The sequence below is a fragment of the Triticum aestivum genome, chromosome 3B (genome assembly GCF_018294505.1).
Source record: "Triticum aestivum cultivar Chinese Spring chromosome 3B, IWGSC CS RefSeq v2.1, whole genome shotgun sequence".
Taxonomy (NCBI): domain Eukaryota; kingdom Viridiplantae; phylum Streptophyta; class Magnoliopsida; order Poales; family Poaceae; genus Triticum; species Triticum aestivum.
The window spans coordinates 592,721,709-592,743,001 of NC_057801.1; positions in this window are offsets into that span (position 1 = coordinate 592,721,709).

Below are 21,293 nucleotides of genomic sequence, written 5' to 3' on the forward strand. Positions count from 1 at the left end.
ACAACAATCATACCATAGGCTAGCTTCTATGGTTTAGCCTCCTTGATCTCGTGGTAGATCTACTCTTGTAACACACATCATCAATATTAATCAAGCAGGACGTAGGGTTTTACCTCCATCAAGAGGGCCCGAACCTGGGTAAAACATCGTGCCCCTTGTCTCCTGTTACCATCCGCCTAGACGCACAGTTCGGGACCCCCTACCCGAGATTCGCCGGTTTTGACACCGGCATTGGTGCTTTCATTGAGAGTTCCTCTGTGTCGCCGCCGATAGGCTCGATGGCTTCTTCGATCATCAACAACGACGCAGTCCAGGGTGAGACCTTCCTCCCCGGACAGATCTTCGTATTCGGCGGCTTTGCACTGCGGGTCAATTCACTTGGCCATCTGGAGCAGATTGAAAGCTACACCCCTGGACGTCAGGTCAGATTTGGAAGTTTGAACTTCACGGCTGACATCCGCAGGGACTTGATCTTCGATGGATTCGAGCCACAGCCAAGCGTGCCGCACTATCACGACGGGCATGATTTAGCTCTGCAGCCGGACAAAACTGTGGAGGCCGCACTCGAGCCCGCTCCAATCTTCAATTCGGAGCCGGCTGCGCAGATCGAGGACGGATGGCAAGACACCGCCTCGGGGGCTGCAACCTCTACGGAGATAGAGCCGAACACCGACCTTGTCCCTCATGAAGCTTGTGACTCCGAGGTGCCGGACTCCTTGCCGGACTCCGAACCTCCCGCGCCCCCTTCAATCGAATCCGGTTGGGCGCCGGTCATGGATTCCACCACGGCGAACATCTTTCAACACTCACCTTTCGGCGACATCTTGAGTTCGCTAAAGTATCTCTCGCTATCAGGAGAGCCCTGGCCGGACTGCGGTCAACACGGTTGTGATGCGGACGACGAACAAATTCAAAGCCCACCCACCACCCACTTAGTAGCCACTGTCGACGATCTAACCGACATGCTAGACTTCGACTCCGAAGACATCGACGGTATGGACGACGATGCCGGAGACGACCAAGAACCAGCGCCTATCGGGCACTGGAAAGCCACCCCAACTCACGACATATGCATGGTGGATACACCAAAAGGAAGCGACAACGAGGAACAATGGGACATGGCGAAGGACAACTCCACCAGCAAACAACCAAAACAGCGATGCAAGCGCCGCCCAAAGTCCCGCCTCGATAAAAACGGCACCCATACAGACCCGGCCCTAGAGCAGGGCGAAGCAGTGGACGGCGAGCACGCAACCAAGCAATCATACGAACACGGTGAACTAGACAAGCAACCCATCCCCGGCGAAAACAAGAGCCTAGACGATCTCACGCCGAACACATCACCAGAGCATAAGAACCTTCATAAAAGGCTCGTCGCTACTGCAAGAAGTTTGAAGAAGCAAAAGCGGAAGCTCAAAACAGTAGAGGACGCACTCAGAATGAGATGGAGCAAAGTACTCAATACTGCAGATAAATATGACGCTAGTCACCAGGCAAAGAGTTACCCAAAGTGCAAGTTGTTGCCCAAATTTGATGAGGAGGCCTTAGAGCCCCCACAGTCAAAAAAGAAAGAGGCCGCCTGGATGGAAAGACGATCAGATGACAGGCTAAGAACAGCAAGGGGCTCCGCACACAAGCTGGCACACGATCCTCAGAAAAAGGATGACCCGGTCAGGTCCATCTATGGGCCAAAAAAGAAGACTCCAAGAAGCAACACAACCCGCCGAGCGTTTGAAGACAACGACACACCTAAATACAGGGGCGCCGCACACCTACTATGTTTCACCGACGAGGTACTGGATCATGAATTTCCAGCGGGATTCAAACCCGTAAACGTAGAGGCATATGACGGAACAACAGACCCCGGAGTCTGGATTGAGGATTATATCCTACACATACATATGGCAAGAGGAGACGATCGCCATGCCATAAAATACCTACCCCTCAAGCTCAAAGGGCCAGCTCGACATTGGCTCAAAAGCCTCCCAGAAAATACCATTGTAAGTTGGGAAGAGCTCGAGGATGCGTTTCGAGCAAATTTTCAAGGGACCTATGTCCGCCCTTCGGATGGAGATGATTTAAGTCACATAACTCAACAGCCCGGAGAGTCAGCACGCAAATTCTGGAACAGGTTCCTCACCAAAAAGAACCAAATAGTCGACTGTCCAGAAGCCGAAGCCTTAGCAGCCTTTAAGCACAACGTCCGAGATGAATGGCTCGCCAGACACCTCGGCTAGGAAAAACCAAGAACAATGGCCGCACTAACAAGCCTCATGACCCGCTTTTTCGCAGGAGAGGACAGCTGGCTAGCTAGATGTAGCACCAGCGACCCGAGTACATCCGAAGTCAGGGATGGAAATGGAAAATCACGGCGCAGAAAAGATCAGCGCCGGAATAAGGAAACTGGCCCAAACAGCACGGCGGTCAACGCCGGATTCAAAAGCTATCGGCCGAATAACAAAACACTACCCCCAACGGACAACAGTGACGATCTATCCAACCTAAACAAAATTCTAGATAGGCTATGTCAAATACATAGCACCTCCGGGAGGCCTGCAAACCATACCCACAGAGACTGTTGGGTCTTCAAATAGTCCGACCGACTTAACGCCGAACGCAAGGGGATCGACACGCCAATCGAAGACGATGACGAACCCCACAAGCAGAACGTCGGAAAACAGAAGACTTTCCCACTAGAAGTCAAAACAGTGAACTCACTTCATGTGATAACACGAAAACACAGTGCGGCACCTGCCATACCAGGACACCATCCGCGGAATGGGGATAGACCCTACCAAAATTCGCTGTAGCAGCACTTCCTTTAAAGGAGTGACGCCAAGCCTTTATGCCGATGGAACAAGCTCTGCACCACTAGAGGCTGTGTCCGGTTCATCCGGCAACCTCCGTCGCGAAAAGCTCACTCTCCATACCGCCCCATTTCACAGTGGCCCTCAAGCACTAGTGGGACGCGAAGCCTTCGCTCGCTTTAACGCAATAACGCATTACGCGTCTCTTACGCTTAAAATGCCCGGTCCACGCGGCATAATCTTATTAAGAGTAACTCTGAGTGTTCCTCAACCATGGAGGACGTGAGGCCGCCTTGACAGCCACACACTAATCCGACCTTGCAGGTCAAAGCCCCTAGAAACAGGTCATTCAGACCTCGGACACGGTTAGGCGAGTCCGGCGTAAATAAACAAGGGGCTTCCCAGCCGCATACCCCTTTACAAGGGGCTGCGCGTTGAAACGATGAGAGCCAATAAAGCTCAACTTTATTCATCTTCCAAATTATACTTTATTTTAAATACAACCTTTGCACGATATTTTTCCAAACTAAGTCCTTCTCTTTTACAGATGAAGCACGTGCTACACCCGTCCAGGATACAGCACAACGGAGACACAGGCGCAGGCGTGCAGCAGGGACCCGTTGCAAGGATTCTTTTCAGATTAAGACCCTGCGTAAACCTTTCTTACTGTCTCTTGTTGATACACATCCCCCGGTTTTCTACCATAACCGAGGAGGAGGCTGGCGTTTTGGCATCGGCCGCGTCAGAAGTTCCCGCCTGTACCTGGACACTAGGGGCTTAGGGCATTGTTCTGCCCGGTATCATAAAGACCGAACACCTCAGGGAGTGTTCGGCGTCTCGAGTTAGGCCTTATATGCATCAGCTCCGAATCATGTCTTTGGTCAAATGTTGGGTTTGCCCGGCTCCTGTGTTTTGCTGCCTTACGTTCCGCTCCATCGGCTAACGCGGCACCAGGAGAACTACTGCGATTGTGCCCCGGTTCGGCCGGGCGAGCACCTCAGTAGAGAAAGCCGAAAACTGACTGTCATGATATAGCGAGAGACTGGTCAACCACTCGATCGACTATTGGAATGTTTAGAATTCCTCCGCTTTGACGAAGGACCGCTTCCCGGTCAGGCACATACGCGCCCCAAGTTCGGAGAGCGCGGTGCCTCTAGGGGCTATATAGTAGCCCCACCATCGAGCTCCTATGGCTAAGTGAAAGTGATAAAGCACTCTAGTCCGGTTGCCTAGTATGCTATGCTGTCACCTCCTTCAAAGGACCAAGACGTTGGATAAGTGTGAAAAAGCGCTTTTCTTTTTGCAAACACCCCTGGACCATGTGCGTGGGGGCCGAATCCAAAGACTGCAACTTTCAGGTTATTTATACATATACGGCCGCACAGGAGATAGTTCAGTACTTGAACGCACAAGTATAAAAAGCTATTGCATTATAAACATAATCTCACAAATCATACACGTCATTTGAACATGACATCTTTCGAGCACTGCGACTCTATTAAACGAGCGCCCTGCAGGACTTCCTCAAAATAGTGCTCGACTGGTAATCGACTCTTGTCCGAACCCCGAGATGCAACAGCGGTGGCATTCATGTCCGCCCAGTATGTCTTCACACGGGCGAGAGCCATCCGTGCACCTTCTATGCATGCCGACCGCTTCATCGCCTTGATGTGCGGCACCGCCTCAAGGAATTGCTGCAACAAGCCAAAATAACTCTTCGGCTTGGGCCTTTCCGGCCACAGATGAGTGACCACATCCGTCATGGCAAGTCCGAACAATCTATTCAGCTCAGCCCACTCAGCCAGACGATCAGTCAACGGAAGTGGATGCTCCGGACTATGGAATTGAGACCAGTAAAGCTCTTCCATTTCGTGATCCTTCTGGCTTCGGAAGTGCACGACTGCGTCCGCCGCACTCGCCGCCAAATCAAGATAAGGATCCTCCGCACCACACAACTGGCCCAGTTGAGCATACTTCGGATCCGTGAACTTCCTACGCAGAAGAAAGGGCTTTCCAGCCGCAATGTCTCCGGCTTGACGCAGTTCCTCCTTCATAGCCCGCATCTCACTCCTGGCATCCTTGACTTCGGCGCCGGCCTTCTTCAGGCCCTCTTGCTCCACTCGGCGTTCTTCTTCAAGAACCTCACAACGGTCGGTAGCATCTTTTAATTTCAAGGCCATTCCGGCCAACTCTTCCCTGCTTCGGCAGTGAGCAGCCTTTTCGGCTTTTAGCTCTTCTGCTGCCTTCAAGGCAGCCGCGTCACTTATCCTGGCTTGCTCCTTGGCTCGAGCAAGCTCTGCTCGAAGATCTTCCACAGCAGCGGCGCCATCTGCATCAAGCATACATATTGTAAGGAACGGGCAACATCTCCCTTACTAGGCAACCGCGGAGCAACCACCTACCTTGCGACTCGTTAAGTCGTTTATTGACCAGCGGGATGTCCTCATCCGCAACGTCAAGTTGCCTCTTCAGTTCGGCAACTCCACCAGTCCGGCTAGCCACCGAACGTTCCGCCACCTACATAGGAAAGGCGACATTCCGTAACTGAGATTATGATCCTTGGCACGCTATCGCTTTCGACAGCATACCAAGTCTCAGGGGATACTATCTATACAGGGCGCACTTCATGTGCAAAACTGTCAAAAGGTATGTCATTTTTTGCGTACCTCAAACCCCGTCAGCAAGCTTCCGACGGCCTCATACAACCCGCTCTCGGCGGATGAGATCCTTTCAATCACCATACTCATTAATGTGCGGTGATCTTCCGAGATAGACGCCCTCTCGAGCATATCCTGCAGCTCCACCGGCCGTACCCCAATGGGTGCCGGACTTTCTGGCCCCGCCGGACTCGGGGAGACCCTCCGTGATGACACCTTAAGGTTGTTCGCCCTGCCCGACGGGGCGACAGATGGAGGCGTCTCGCTTTCCATCATCTCCGGACGAAGGTCCCCCGAAGTTGAGCTCTGCTGAGATGGGCTGAGATCCGAACTACAAGGTGAAAACTTCGGTTACCTTTGGAAATAATATAGGGGCGTTCCCTATTACAAAATTTCCCCTTTTTTACTTACGGCTCGCTGGAGGGCTGATTCCTATGGGGAGACTGTGCGGCTGGGGCCCTTCCCGGCACAGGACCTTCCGATGCAGATTTCTTTCCCCGCTTTGAGGCCTTGGCCTCCGGGTCTTCGGAAGCAGTCCTCTTCTCCCCCTGGAAGGAGGGACTCTCGGTTCCCCCCTTACTGAAAGCCTCCTTGGCGGAGGTGGTAGTTTCCCTGTGCCCCCCTTCGCCCTCCTCCGAAGGCACAAACTCCAACATTTTGACTAACACGGGATCCGGGGTGGTCTCAGGGAGGGGGGCCGAACACCGTATCAGTTTTGCTTGCGCTATCCACTCCTGTACAAAGGATAGCTGGTTAAAAGGCAAACCCATGATAAATAAATGGACAATGTGTCTGGACACGGGGCTACTTACTTGAGTATCCGGCCGATTGCAGCTTAGGCCGGCATCCTCGGTCAAGTCCGGACGCATCTCTTGCAATCCGAAGAACAGTTTGTACATCTCCGCGGGTGTCAAACCCATGAAGTGTTGAAGAGATCGTGGCCCCTCCGGATTAAATTCACACAGGCGGAGGGGGCGACGTTTGCAGGGCAGAAGGCGTCGAATCAGCATTACTTGCGCCACGACCACCAGATTAATCTCCCTTTCTTGGAGGTCTCGAATCCGGTCCTGCAACAGGGGTACGTCTTTGGACGGCCCCCAGCTAAGCCCCTTGTTGACCCATGACGTCTACCGTTGTGGAGGGCCCGAGCGGAAGACGGGCGGTGGCTTCTGCCTGCTGCCCCTTGGAGCGGTGATATAGAACCACTCCTGTTGCCACAAGCCAAGCTCCTCCTGAAAAGAGCCCTCGGGCCATGGATCATCGGCCCTCTTGCTTATGACCGCCCCGCCGCACTCTGCCTGACGCCCCTCAATCATCTTCGGCTCCACATTGAAGGTTTTGAGCCACAAGCCAAAGTGGGGGGTAGTGCGGAGGAAGGCTTCGCAAACGACAATGAATGATGAGATGTGGAGGATGGACTCCGGAGCCAAGTCATGGAATTCCAGCCCATAGTAAAACATGAGCCCCCTCACGAAGGGATCCATCGGGAAGCCTAAACCCCGACGGAGGTGAGACACGAACACAACGCTCTCGCCGGGCTTGGGAGTAGGAATAACTTGCCCTCGGGCAGGCAACCTATGCGAAATCTCATAGGTCAAGTACCTGGCATCTCTCAGCCTTAGCACGTCTTCTTTCGTGACGGAAGAGGGCATCCACCGGCCCCGTAGGTTGGAGCTGGACATTGTCGAAGGTCGAAGGTACTCGAATCTGGAGCCCTGGGTGTCGGAACTCGGGGGCGAGGGGCGGATTCAATGGAGGATTGAAGAAAAAGAACTGGCCTTGGTCTCATTATAAAGAGAAAGAATACCAAGAGCCGTCCCCGTGACCGTTTGGAACCCATCTTCGATGGAGGAGGCGTAGCAAAGGGCGCGGTTGGGTTACCCACGCCCGTATTAATGAGAATCCCGGAATAAGGGGAACACAATCTCTGCTTCGACAAGACGTGCCAAGGAAACCGCTTCGCTAAACGCGCTGAGGTGGTACAATAAAAACAATTCGGGTAAAGGCTTGGTAGTGGTGTGACGGCACGCCACGAAATACGTCAGCAGATTAAACTTGTGTAAATATTATTTTCTCTACGGTGGTATGTGGAAATTATTTTGCAGAGCCGGACACTATCCCGGTGTTCACAATCTTCTATAAATCATTCGGAGGAGGAACCCGCATTGCAATGCCGAAGACAATATGCGCTCCGGACTCGTCGTCATTGAAGCCTGGTTCAGGGTCTACTGAGGGAGTCCTGGACTAGGGGGTGTCCGGATAGCCGAACTATCATCATCGGCCGGACTCCAAGACTATGAGGATACAAGATTGAAGACTTCGTCCCATGTCCGGATGGGACTTTCCTTGGCGTGGAAGGCAAGCTTGGCGATACGGATATGTAGATCTCCTACCATTGTAACCGACTCTGTGTAACCCTAGCCCTTTCCGGTGTCTATATAAACCAGATGGCTTTAGTCCGTAGGACGAACAACAATCATACCATAGGCTAGCTTCTAGGGTTTAGCCTCCTTGATCTCGTGGTAGATCTACTCTTGTAACACACATCATCAATATTAATCAAGCAGGACGTAGGGTTTTACCTCCATCAAGAGGGCCCGAACCTGGGTAAAACATCGTGCCCCTTGTCTCCTGTTACCATCCGCCTAGACACACAGTTCGGGACCCCCTACCCGAGATCCACCGGTTTTGACACCGACAGCGGTACTACCGCTTCCCTGGCCGGTACTACCATGGGCCACTATGCTACTACTGCTCCCTTGAGCAGTATTACCGCATGCCACAACACAATAGCACTTGGAGTCCTTCATTTTGTAAAGAACGGATAAACAGTTGGTGCTCCAAAGAATCAAAGGAAAGGTGGTGCAAAGGAACAGATGTGTACGTGTTGATTCCACCCTAACATTTCCGAAGCGGACCCCCTCTTAATAGTACAGCTTTCCTACGACTCAAATCCACAGAAAAGAAACGTAGAGAAACACCGTCTTCACTAGGCTCCGAGGGGCACCGAATCATCTTGTGCCTAGACATGAGATATCTGAAATGCTCAATGCACATGATTAGTCCGCAAATGCATTGTCATCAATCACCAAAACCACATAGGGAGAAATATGCCTTTACAATCTCCCCCTTTTTAGTCGATTGAGGACAATACAGATTTGCACATAAGGATATAAAAATGAACAAAAGCAAACCCAACATCTATAAAATATAGACAAGCTCCCCCTAGATGTGTGCAGTCTATAGATACGCTTTGGACTTCACGGCACACATACTAGGATCAACACTCCCCCTATATTTTACAGACAAGGCATTCCTTGCAACAATATAAATGACACTAAGCATGGATGCAAGGTAAAGTATATGAGCATAAAGCAAAGGGCACAAGATAGCATAGGCTCCCAAACTACTAAGCATAATAGACAATAAGATAAGCTTGAGTGCATATGTCTCACACCATATGATAGTCTCTGGGTCTCACATGAACACAAACACAAACCAACAAACCATAGAAACGAATGAAGGTCCAACAAAGAGACACGACTCGCAAATCCTACACTCTATCCCCCTTTGGCACCGAGACACCAAAAAGGCAGAGAGGACACATACAAAACAGGAGGTAGCTCCCTCTGCAGAGATCACCCAACAATCTCCTCATCGGTCTTGGTAGCAGGAATGGACTCCTCCTCTGACTTGGTCCACTGATAGCCCTGCTTCGTCATACAGTCAGCCTCAGGAGTGATGTTCTTCTCTGACCCGCTCGACACGTGCTCGCCAAACGTCCTCAAGATCCTCTTGTCAGGCTGGTGACTCTCCTTCTGAGCAACATGGGTCTTGTACTACCCCTTGGCCTGCATGCAGAATAGAGCCTTCATCTTTGCCTTCAACCTCTTAGCCCAAGAGGGCTCAGTAGAGGAAGGAGTACCCTGCAGAACAGTCCTCAGCCTCCTCCTCCTCAAACTCGCCTCATCAACATTCATCCTAGAAGCCTCAGCCTCAGGCCGGATAATGGTATTATCCCACTTGTTCTTCTAACGCAGCTTGATAGGCTCATGGCGAACCCAGTTTGGAGCAAGAAACTCTTCATCCGGAAAGAGCTTCTACCAAGTCTTCGAGATCAGGAGGTGCAGGTATGGTCCATAAATGGGAACTTTGCGATTGTAGACCACAAACTGGAGCTCAACCCACATGATATGAGAGACGTCCAATGGTTGGGGAACTTGACGACGCTCCTCCTCACAAAGAAGCATCATATCCATGAGGGTCCAGAACAACTCATTCCCTCTGACATTCTCACGAGGGTTCACATAGGGGTTAATCCTCCTTCGAATGATGAACTCGTCTTGAGGAATCTCGTCCATGCCAACAGTTGGCTCCTTGAACTTGTTAGTGGTCTTCTTGATGTTGCGTTTTGGGGCATTGGGGTCCTCAGGTGCTTCTTGATTGCAAAGCCACTTGGAGCTCGTGTTGCGGCTGGGATTCGAGCGATGGACATTGGAGCCACCACCTATGACACACAACACAAACACGCGAGAAGAACGAGAAGGGTCATTGCAAAGACCAAGGCCAAAACAAACGAAACATGTAGAAATGAGATTGAGTAGTCACAACAAGGTAGTTCATATGTCAATGGTAGTACCGCACCATGAGGCAGACATAAAAATTTACAGCTGCTCTAGCCACGGTAGTACTGCGTCGGGATGGCACGGTAGTACCGCACCTAGAGCGGAAGTAAATTTTTACTTCAGCGCGCTGGGCGGTAGTACCGCTCCAATGGGGCGGTAGTACCGCTCCAACGGAGCGGTAGTACCATCGGGGGAGGATCTCGCCAGAGCGGTAGTACTGCACGAGAGGAGCGGTAGTACCGCACGGATTTGAATCTGGCAAGATAAGATCTAGGCACATCCGGAAATTTAGATCGGTACTACTGTTGATCAAAATTACAGTGTTGCAACATACCAAATAGCATCTCTACAACACTAGCACTCCCCTACACTCCCCTCTTGCAACGATTTAGCCAAAAATCTCAAGAACTACACATGCATCTCCCAAAACCTAGAAGCAAACGATGAGGCAAAGAGAGAAGGACTAAGGGAGATACCGGGTTCCATGGCAAGAGGACGAGGTGGGGATCGATCCCACCAGTCGGAATGCAAGGAGAGCAGCCGGAGACGGAGATCCAGCGAGGTCCTCCGGCATCGTTCTTGGGCAGGAAAGAGAGAGACGAAGTGGGGAAAAGAGATGAATAGGTATGGGGGAGTTGTAACTCCCCCTGCCCACTCTTAACCCCCACTCGCCCGCGACGGTGCGGTAGTACCGCGGGTCATCATGGTAGTACCGCCCGGGCGGAAGTACCGCACACAGGGAGGTAGTACCGCTCTTCTAGCGGCAATAAAAAATTACTGGCGCGATGGAAGCGGTAGTATCGTGCCTAGGATGCAGTTGTGCACGCACAGGGCAACCCATCTCCTGCGGTAGTATCATGGCTTGCCATGATAGTATCGTAATCCCAAGAAACTGCAAGTTTTGACAAAAACAGAAAAACACAACATTTGCAAAGCAACCTTCAAGCAACCGGGCACACAAACGAGCACACACACGAGGCAACTCAAACACAAACATGGCTCAAAAGAAGGCAAAAGAGAACGAGGACCAAACACGAACCAAAACCTCTCAAAAGGAGATGGCGGTGGCCAGAGCCACCTATGTTTGAGTCAATTGGTATGGCACCGCGAAGAATTATCCTAACCATGACCAAAACTCGTCTTTGAAGCACAAGTACCATAAAAAATGGCTAATGTGAAAGAGTTGAACAATTTATGCATAATGGGGGAGGGAGAGTTCATTGAGAGAATAACACTCCCCCTATGTCCATGCCTACACCTAAACAAGATATCAAGATGAGTATGATGGGGTGTGCAAGGGTTCAAGCCACATTGCTCGAATCAATGATATTTAGCTCATGCCATAACTCGTGAAATCTTGCTTCATCCCAGGCTTCATGAAAATATCTGCAAGGTTATCATGAGTGTTGACATATTTGAGGTCGATCTCCCTTCGCCTAATGTGATTCCAGATGAAGTGATACCAAATCTAAATATGCTTCGTCTTGAAGTGTTGCACTGGGTTGAGAGAGATCTTGATGGCACTTTCATTGTCACACCAAAGAGGCACTTTGTCACAAATGACATCGTAATCCTTTAAAGTTTGCCTCATCCATAGAAGTTGAGCACAACAACTACCGGTGGCCACATACTCCGCTTTGGTGGACGAGAGAGACACACAACTTTGCTTCTTAGAAGACCAACTCACGAAAGAGCAACCAATAAATTGGCACCCTCCAGAGGTTGAATTCCTATCCACTTTATCTCCTTCCCAATTCGAGTCCGAATAGCCCAAAAGGTTGAATTTATCTCCTCTTGGGTACCTTAAGCCAAAGTTTGGGGTATGAGCCAAATATCAAAAGATTTGCTTGACCGCCACATAGTGGCTTTCCTTAGGTGTGGCTTGAAACCATGCACAAATTCCCACACTCAACATGATACCTGGTCTAGATGCACAAATGTAAAGCAAGGAGCCAATCATGGAACGATATACCTTTTAATCCACCGCTTTACCATTGGGATCTATGTCAAGTTGTCATTTGGTGGGCATTGGAGTGGAAGCCGGCTTGACATCACTTAGCTTGAATCTCTTGAGCATGTATTGAGTGTATTTGGCTTGGTTGATGAAGGTTCCTTCTCTTCTTTGCTTGATTCCGAACCCGAGAAAGAACTTCAACTCTCCCATCATGGACATCTTGAACTACGAGGTCATGAGAGCGGCAAATTCCTCATTGAAAGCTTTGTTAGGGGAACCAAAGATAATATCATCAACATATAGTTGGCATACAAACAACTCCCCTTTGACCTTCTTAGTAAAAAGAGTGGGGTTGATTTTCCCAATTTCAAACCCACGATCTTGCAACAACTCGATAAGGTGCTCATAACACACACGTGGGGCTTGTTTAAGGCCATAGAGTGCCTTATCGACTTGGTACACATGATTGGGGAACTCGGGATCCTCAAACCCCGGGGGTTGTTTGACATACACCAACTCATTAATAGGACCATTAAGAAAAGCACTCTTCACATCCATTTGTTGCAACTTGAAGTTATGATGAGAAGCATAAGCAATCAACAAACGAATAGATTCAAGGCGAGCAACGGGAGCAAAGGTTTCACCGTAGTCGATACGATCGATTTGGGAGTAGCCTTGTGCTACCAAACGAGCCTTGTTGCAAACGATAATTCCATGAGCATCTTGCTTGTTCTTGAATATCCACTTGGTTCCAATGACATTATGGTTCCCCGTAGGCCTTGTCACCAATCTCCACACCTTGTTGTGCTCAAAGTTGTTGAGTTCTTCATGCATGGCATTGAGCCAATCCGGATCCTCGAGCACCTCATAGATCTTTTGGGATTCAACACAAGAAACAAACGCGTGATGTTCACAATAGTTTGCTAATTGTCTATGAGTGCTTACCCCCTTTCTCAAACTTCCAAGCACATTCTTCATAAAATGATCTTTGGTAGTGAGCTTGGAAGCAATCTTGGTGGCATGACGCTCCAATTCCTCCTCAAGAGAGAGTTGAGGAGCGGAAACTTGATCATCTTGAGCATCGTCTTGAGCTTGTTCTTGATCTTGAGCTTGCTCTTGATCTTGAACTTGATCAGGAGGGAGAACTTGACCTTGGGAATCACTTGGTGGTTCACCACCATCTTGAGATTGATCTTGCCCTAGATCTTGTTCACTTGGTTGAGGGCCTTCAATTTGTTCTTCGGAAGCGTGTGGGTCTTGGGTTGGTGATGGCTCCACCTGATTGGAACTTTGTCCTTCTCCTTCGGCCACAAGGGGTTACTCAATGGGTAGGATATGACCAACACCCATTCTTCTTATGGCTTGGGGAGGAAATTCATCACTACATCACAAGTACCACTTTGCTCCACTTAGGAGCTGTTATTCTCGTCAAACTCCACGTTACACATCTCCTCAATGAGTCCCGTGGACTTGTTGAGGACATGGTAAGCATGAAAGTTTGTAGCATAGCCAACAAATATGCCCTCATGAGCTTTAGCCTCAAATTTAGACAAACGAACACCTTTCTTGAGAATGAAACACTTACAACTGAACACCCGGAAGTACTTGAGGTTGGGCTTGTTGCTGGTAAGTATCTCATATGGAGTCTTGTTCAAGCCTTTGTGGAGATAGAGCTGATTGGATGCATGACAAGCGGTGTTGATGGATTCGGCCCAGAAGTTGTAGGGAGACTTGAACTCCGCCATCATGGTCCTTGCCGCGTCCATCAACGTCCAGTTCTTCCTCTCTGCTGCACCATTTTGTTGAGGGGTGTAAGGTGCGGAATATTGATGCTTGATCCCCTCATCACTAAGAAACTCATCCAAGGTGTAGTTCTTGAACTCGGTGCCATTGTCACTTCTTATTGTCAAGATCTTTGCATTGTGTTGACATTGAGCTTCATTTCCAAAGTCGATGACGGTTTGTTGAGTCTCACTCTTCCTCTTGAAGAAATATACCCAAGTGTATCTTGAATAATCATCCACAATCACCAAGAAGTACTTTCTACCCCAAGACTATCAAAGGATGGAGGCCTAAAGAGATCCAAGTGAAGGAGCTCCAAGGGCCTCTTCGAGTATATGATAGTCGTGGGAGGGTGAGCCTTCTCATGTAGCTTTCCTTCGATACAAGCACTACAAGCACGATCTTTGGCAAAACTAACATTTGTTAGTCCACGGACATGGTCCCCCTTGAGAAGACTTTGCAAAGATCTCATATTGACGTGGGCTAAACGGCGAAGCCAAAGCCATCCCACGTCAACTTTAGCCATTAGGAATGTCACGGTCTTAGTGTGTTGCTCTGAAAAGTTAATCACATAAAGACCGTTCTCTACATGCCCAACAAAGGCTACTTTAAGAGTCTTGCTCCACAAGAGGGCCACGATATCAATATCAAAGAAAGTGGCAAAGCCCATGAGTGCAATTTGACGAACGGAAAGTAAATTGTATGCAAGGGACTCAACAAGCATGACTTTCTCGATCGTGAGATCATGAGAAATGACAGCCTTGCCGAGACTCAATACCTTAGAAGAGGAGGCATCACGCCACTCGACATTGGTGGGCATAGATGAGACCTTGTGCACATCCACCACCAAGTCCTTGCTTCCGGTCATGTGATTTTTGGCTCCACTATCGAGCAACCATGATCCCTCAATGAAAGCAAACACCTAAAATAGATCAATGCTTGGTTTTAGGTAGCCATTTCGTAATGGGTCCTTTGATGTTAGCAACAAGGGTCTTAGGAACCCAAATAGACCATTCGATGTACTCATAAGAAGAACCAACAAATTTGGCATAAACATGCCCATCACTAGCACGACATAACACATAAGAAGGGTTAAAATCGCCGGTTTTATTGGAAGGAGTAGCATTTCCCTTCTTGACACCGCCACCCTTTGTGTTGTTCTTCTTCTCCTTAGGAGTACCCTCTCCCTCCTTCACAAAGGTTTGCTTAAGAGGAGGAGGTTTCATGGTCTTGTCGTTCTTCTTCTTCTTCTTGGACTTGGGTGCAAACCCAATCCCCTCCTTGGCCACAAATTCTTTTTGATTGCTCAAAAGGTCGTTGAGGTTCTTCTCTCCTTGTATGCAAGACATAAGGCCTTTCTCAAGTTGCTCCTTCAACTTGACATTCTCCTCCACAAGATGCAGATGCTCACAACACGGGTTAGTAGCATTTGCATTATCAATTAAGACCATATGAGGAAAAGTGGCTTTCTCCTTGGTTAGCTTCACTTGAAGTTGATCATGAGGCTCCTAGAGGCTAGCATGAGCACCGTTGAAGGCCTTGTGAGCCATGTCAAGTATATCAAACTCCTCCTTGAGTCTAGCATGGTCAACCCCAAGTTTAGCCTTCTCGGAATTGAGCACACGAGATACAACAAGAGCATGATCAAGATCTTTCTTTAATTTAGCATGATCATCGTTGTGTGACTCCTCAAGAGCTAAGCGATGACCATGCTCTTCCTCAAGCGCATTAGAGAGATCCGATATCTCATCGGCATAGTCACGACTATGTCCTTCAATCATAGAGATGGTTTCTTCATGAGCCTCGATCATGTCATCGGCTTCACAAAGTTGTTCCAAGAGAGCAACAAAGTGCTTCTTGGATTTACCCTTAGCTTACTCATAAAAGACTCAAATTCATTTACTTCCTCATTAGACCCCTCACTTTCATCAATGCAATCTGTCAAGGAAGGATTAGTAGTGATGGTAGTTTCGATGTTGGGGTTACCTTGTTGGTGGCTTTGGCCATGAGGCACTTGGCGGTGATGTTCTCGTTGGGTGAGTCGAGGAGGGACACCCTAGAGTTGTGGCAATGGCAACAAGGGCCATGGCAACCATCGCATTATCTCCTTCATCATCATCATCCTCATTGTACTCTTCTTGTGCCACCAACCCCTTGGGAGGAGTCTTCTTGGTGAAGTTGTTCTTGTTGGGGGAAGGACTTGGCTTTGTCTTTTTGAATAAGCTTGCCACCCTTGTCTTCCCGCTTCTCGTAAGGGCACTCGCAACAAAGTGGCTCACATTGCCACAATTATAGCATGTCCTCACATGTTGCCTACCCTTGGTGCCACTTGAGTTGTTCTTGTTTAAGTTGGGCCTTGAGTTCTTCTTGCTCTAAAATTTCCTTGAAGCGAGAGCCATGTGCTCATGATAGGCATATTTTGTATCTTCGGGGTTACTCTCCTCTTTTTCCTCTTCATCCTCTTCTTCCACACTGGCCTTGGCCTTCAAAGCAAGGTTGGGTTTCTTTACCCGTTGAGAGTGCATCACCGCATTGTCGACGGTCTTGTCCAAGATTCTCATAGCAACAAACTCATCCAACACTTCACTTGACTACAAGGTATGAAAGTCCAGCCTTTGACGGATGACGGATGACATGGCCTTATGGTAGGGTATCATGGCCTTGAGAAACTTGCGCTTGATCCAATTTTCATCCGTATGCTTGCTCCCATGATCTCGGAGCGAGACCGCGAGAGTGGTTAATCTCCAGTAGAGCTCACAAGGTTATTCATGGTCATTCATTGCAAACTCATCGGCTTCATCTTGCACCACTTCATAGTTGGAGCGTTGAATGCTTGCGCTTCCCTTGTACATGGAAACAACATGTTTCCATGCTTCCTTGGCCATGGTGAAAGGTTGGAGATGCACAATATCTTCGGGTGGAATTGCATTTTGGATAATGAAGAGAGCGGACTCGTTAAACTGATGATCCGTGGCTTCTCTAGGAGTAAGGTTGCTTGGGTCATGCGGGTAGAAACCTTGCTCAATAATTCTCCAAAGATTAGTAGAACTATGATTTAAATGACGTTTAAAACGGTAACCCAAGAGGCAAAATCCTCATTTTTCACAAACTTAGGAGGAGGACCAACATGATTCAAATGAGTGGAGGGAACCGGTCCTCCATAAGTAAGGGGTGGTTTAACATGGGCAAAGATGTCATTTCCACTTCTACCACTAGGCAAAGGAACTTTGTCACTAGTAGCTTCCCCCTTATTGGAGTTAGCATCCGTCACCTTGTTAGTGAGATCGACCACTTCCAACTGTGCGGTGGATAATTTAAGACCATCAAGAAACTCCTTAAACATGCCTTTGACCTCGGTCGTCATGGAGGATTTCAATGTGTCCAAAGCCGCACTGAATTCCTCATGAGAGACCAAGGATCCCCCATCGGTCGTAGACGAGGATGGAATCACGTTGGGGTGCTCCTCCCCACCGTCTACGGTGTCAACCATACTCTTCCGACGGGAAAGTCCTTAATAAAGAGACAAGGCTCTGATGCCAATTGAAAGGATCAATATAGTTGACTACAGGGGGGTGAATAGGCAACTAACAATTTTTAGCTTTTCTTTACCAAATTAAACTTTTCATCAAAGTAGGTTGTCTAGATATGCAACTAGGTGAGCAACCTATATGATGCAACAACAATAATCACATAAGCAAGCAAGGGATACAACCCAATATAAGCTTGCACAAGTAAAGGTCAGAGGTAACCAAGAGTGGAGCCGGTGGAGACGAGGGTGTGTTACCGAAGTTACTTCCCTTTGAGGGGAAGTATGTCTCTGTTGGAGCAGTGTGGAGGAACAATGCTCCCCAAGAAGCCACTAGGGCCACCGTATTCTCCTCACGCCCTCACACAACGCGAGATGCCGTGATTCCACTACTGGTGCCCTTGGAGGCGGCGACCAAAACTTTACAAACAAGGTTGGGGCAATCTCCACAACTTAATTGGAGGCTCCCAACGACACCACAAAGCTTCACCATAATGGAATATGGCTCCGCGGTGACTGTCGGTGTCAAAACCGACGGATCTCGGGTAGGGGGTCCCGATCTGTGCGTCTTAGGCTGATGGTAACAGGAAGCATGGGACACGATGTTTACCCAGGTTCGGGCCCTCTCGATGGAGGTAAAACCCTACTTCCTGCTTGATTAATATTGAAGATATGAGTAGTACAAGAGTAGATCTACCATGAGATCGTAGAGGCTAAACCCTAAGAGCTAGCCTATGATGGTATGATTGTAATTGTGATCGGCCTTCTAAGGACAAACCCCTCCGGTTTATATAGACACCGGAGAGGGCTAGGGTTTACATGGAGTCGGTTACAAGGAAGGAAATATAATATCCGGATCGCCAAGCTTGTCTTCCATGCAAAGGAGAGTCCCATCCGGACACGGGCTGGAGTCTTGCGTCTTGTATCTTCACGCTTCAATAGTCCGGACGATGTATATAGTCCGCCTGTCTGGATACCCCCTAATCCAGGACTCCCTCAGTAGCCCCTGAACCAGGCTTCAATGACGGTGAGTCTGGCACGCAGTCTTGTCTTCGGCATTGCAAGGCGGGTTCCATCTCCGAATATGCCAATGTACCTATTACAACGAACAGTGTCCGGCATCTCATCAATATTGTACTCCTTGGCTTCAGTGCCTCAATAATGACCATTTCCACGTGTCGAGCGAATGCGAGGAGTCAAGGCATTTTTGCATTTTACACCCCCGATCCTTTGGGCTAACCATCTATTTGAAGAGACGGGGATTCCCAGATCCAAACCTCACTCTTCCCCCTTGAGCAAGCATCCAACAGAGCGCCCCGAAAAAACCATTTCAACATGGCCGGTCGTTGCAGCTCTTCTGCTTGCTCCCCATGCCCCAAGCCGAGGGACTAGGGAGAGTGTTCAGTTTCTCATAGCCGTTTGATAAAGTTACAAACTGAAGGGCTTCTCCCACCGGTGTTCATGGTCCCTGTCCGAGCCGGAATAGCCACCTATAACGGCAGAGAACAAGCAGATAGATCCCCTAATCCATCTCCAGAGGAGCGAATATGCCTCATTCCGCATCTGTTAAGGGGCGTCGGGTTTCCCATTCATCCATTCCTTCGTGGGCTCCTGGAGTTCTACGGCCTCTAGTTGCACAACTTTACCCCAGCCTCCGTACTACATATAGCAGGGTATGTCGCCCTTTGCGAGCTATTTCTAGGCTGCGAGGCTAATTTTAGTTTGTGGAAGAAGTTGTTCTGCCTTGTCCCCCGCAACCAGGGAGAGTCCCTATGTCAAGTGGGCGGAGCCGAAGTATGGCATATCGCCGAGACCGAATACCTATCCGGCACTCCCAAGAAGGCACCAGAGAAGTGGGCTTGTCACATCCCTGGTCCTGGTATGCAGTAGGCTAGCCCTTCATGTGTGCATCATGTATAAATTTTCAAATGAACTTGAAATGGGGACTGATCAAACCCTAGCACCAGATCAAATCAAATAGGTTCAACATAAAATCATTTTCAATGAACCTGAAATGCCCTTCTAAAATGTTCATCATCTTTGCCTTGGTCTTAAACCTCTGACAAAAATGGTGCACAATTTTCTAGGTCATCCTAAGGTCACTGAATTAATTCATAAGTATTTGAATTTGGACATTTAAATTCTATAAAATATTTTAATGGTCCAAATACTCCTAAACTGAAATGTTCCATGTTGGATATGTTCTATACAGTGAGCATGTGTAGTTTAGTGATTTTTGAAAGGGTCTAGGTATTTTTAGAAAAGCCCTAAAGATTACAGGATAATAGAAAACAGAAATTAAAATAGAGAACCAGAGAGAGAGAGAACTTACCTGGCGCTCACCTGGCAGCCCACTTACCTGGCCTTCTACTGTAGCAGCCCAGCCCACCACCGCAGCCATCCCTGTCGTCTTCCTCCTCGGACAGTAGGATGCAGGCGCATGGCCGGAGCGCGCGGGCACACGCCCAGGCCACCTCCTGCCTCTCTGCCTGTCTCCCCGTCGCCCTGAGGATGCCACGCACCCCCCCTGGACCGCTCTCACTCTCTCCCGTGCTTCTCCCCTTCTCTGCTCTCCCTCCCTCTCGCGCCCGAGCACCACCGTCGCTGCCGCCGCCGCTACCGCGCCCTGATCCATTCCCTCGCCCCTCTGATGAGTCCATGAGCTCCGCCTCGACGTCCTCGACCTCCTCGCTCCGCCACTCGACACCGGGCGCGCCCCTCTGCCCTCACCGAGCTTGTCCCCGACCACCGTCGCCGGAGATACCCCTCGACGCCCCGAGTGCCTCAGGCCCTCCCTGAGCTCGCCGTCCACTCCAAGAAGATCGCCATGAGCTGCTGCCCGTCCTCCCCCTCTCTGTTCTCTTCTCTGTGCACCGTAGCCGCCGTGCCACTTGCGCCCGATTGTCGGCCGCCGCCCCGAGCTCGTTTACGACGATCTCCGGCCTCCCTAGCCGCTGCTGCTTGCTGCGCTAGGTGCGGGCGAGCTTCGGCTCCCCGTGAGTGCTCTCCGCCGCTCATTTGGGCGCCGGGAGAGCGAACCCGAGCCCCTCCACCACACCTATCGTCACCGGCATCGAGCCGCCGATGAGTTAGCCTCAGTTGACTAGGGGGTTGACCTCCCCTGGGTCCATGACATGCGGGCCCCGCCCGGCTAACTAATCTAGTTTAGGTTTAAACTAAATTAGCTTAACCTAGGTTAGTGCTAATTAAACTAGGTTAGTTTAGTTAGTCACTGACATGCAGGACCCACGCGTTAGGTTTGACCTGGACCGGGTCTGTTGACCTGCTGAGGTCAGCATGACGCAATGCTGACGCAGTAATAGGTTTTTCTGGATTTATTCTTTCTCAGGAAATTCCAGAAAATAGTGCTAACTTCAAAAATTCATAGAAATTCAACCGTAACTCCAAATGAAATAATTTATATATGAAAAATGATCAGAAAAATCCAATCTATCCATCTATACCATTTTCATGCACGTTAGAACAACTTATAGCTGCTGTTTAGCACAAATCATATAAATGGCATTTAAACCTTCACATATGGAGTTTGAATTTGAATCCTGGATTCAAACCTACTTCATTTAACCTGCTACTAGTTGCATTAGCTCAAACCACATCATATTGCCATGTCATGAGCATGCATCATATTGTTGCATTGCATTGATTGTGTTCTTTCTCTGTTGCCGGTGTCTGTCCCCCCCCCCCCCCCCCGCAGTAGACGTTGTTCCGACGATGAGTTCGATGACACCGATGAAGAACTATACTATCTTCAGAAGTGCCAGGCAAGCAAAACCCCCTTGTTCATTTCGATACAATCCTACTCTCTCGCTCCTGCTCTCTTTTATTGCATTAGGACAACAACAATTCATCTGTTACTTGTTGCGGTAGCTGAACCCCTTTATCCTTTGCATGACCGGTCATTGCCACAGTAAATAGATGAAA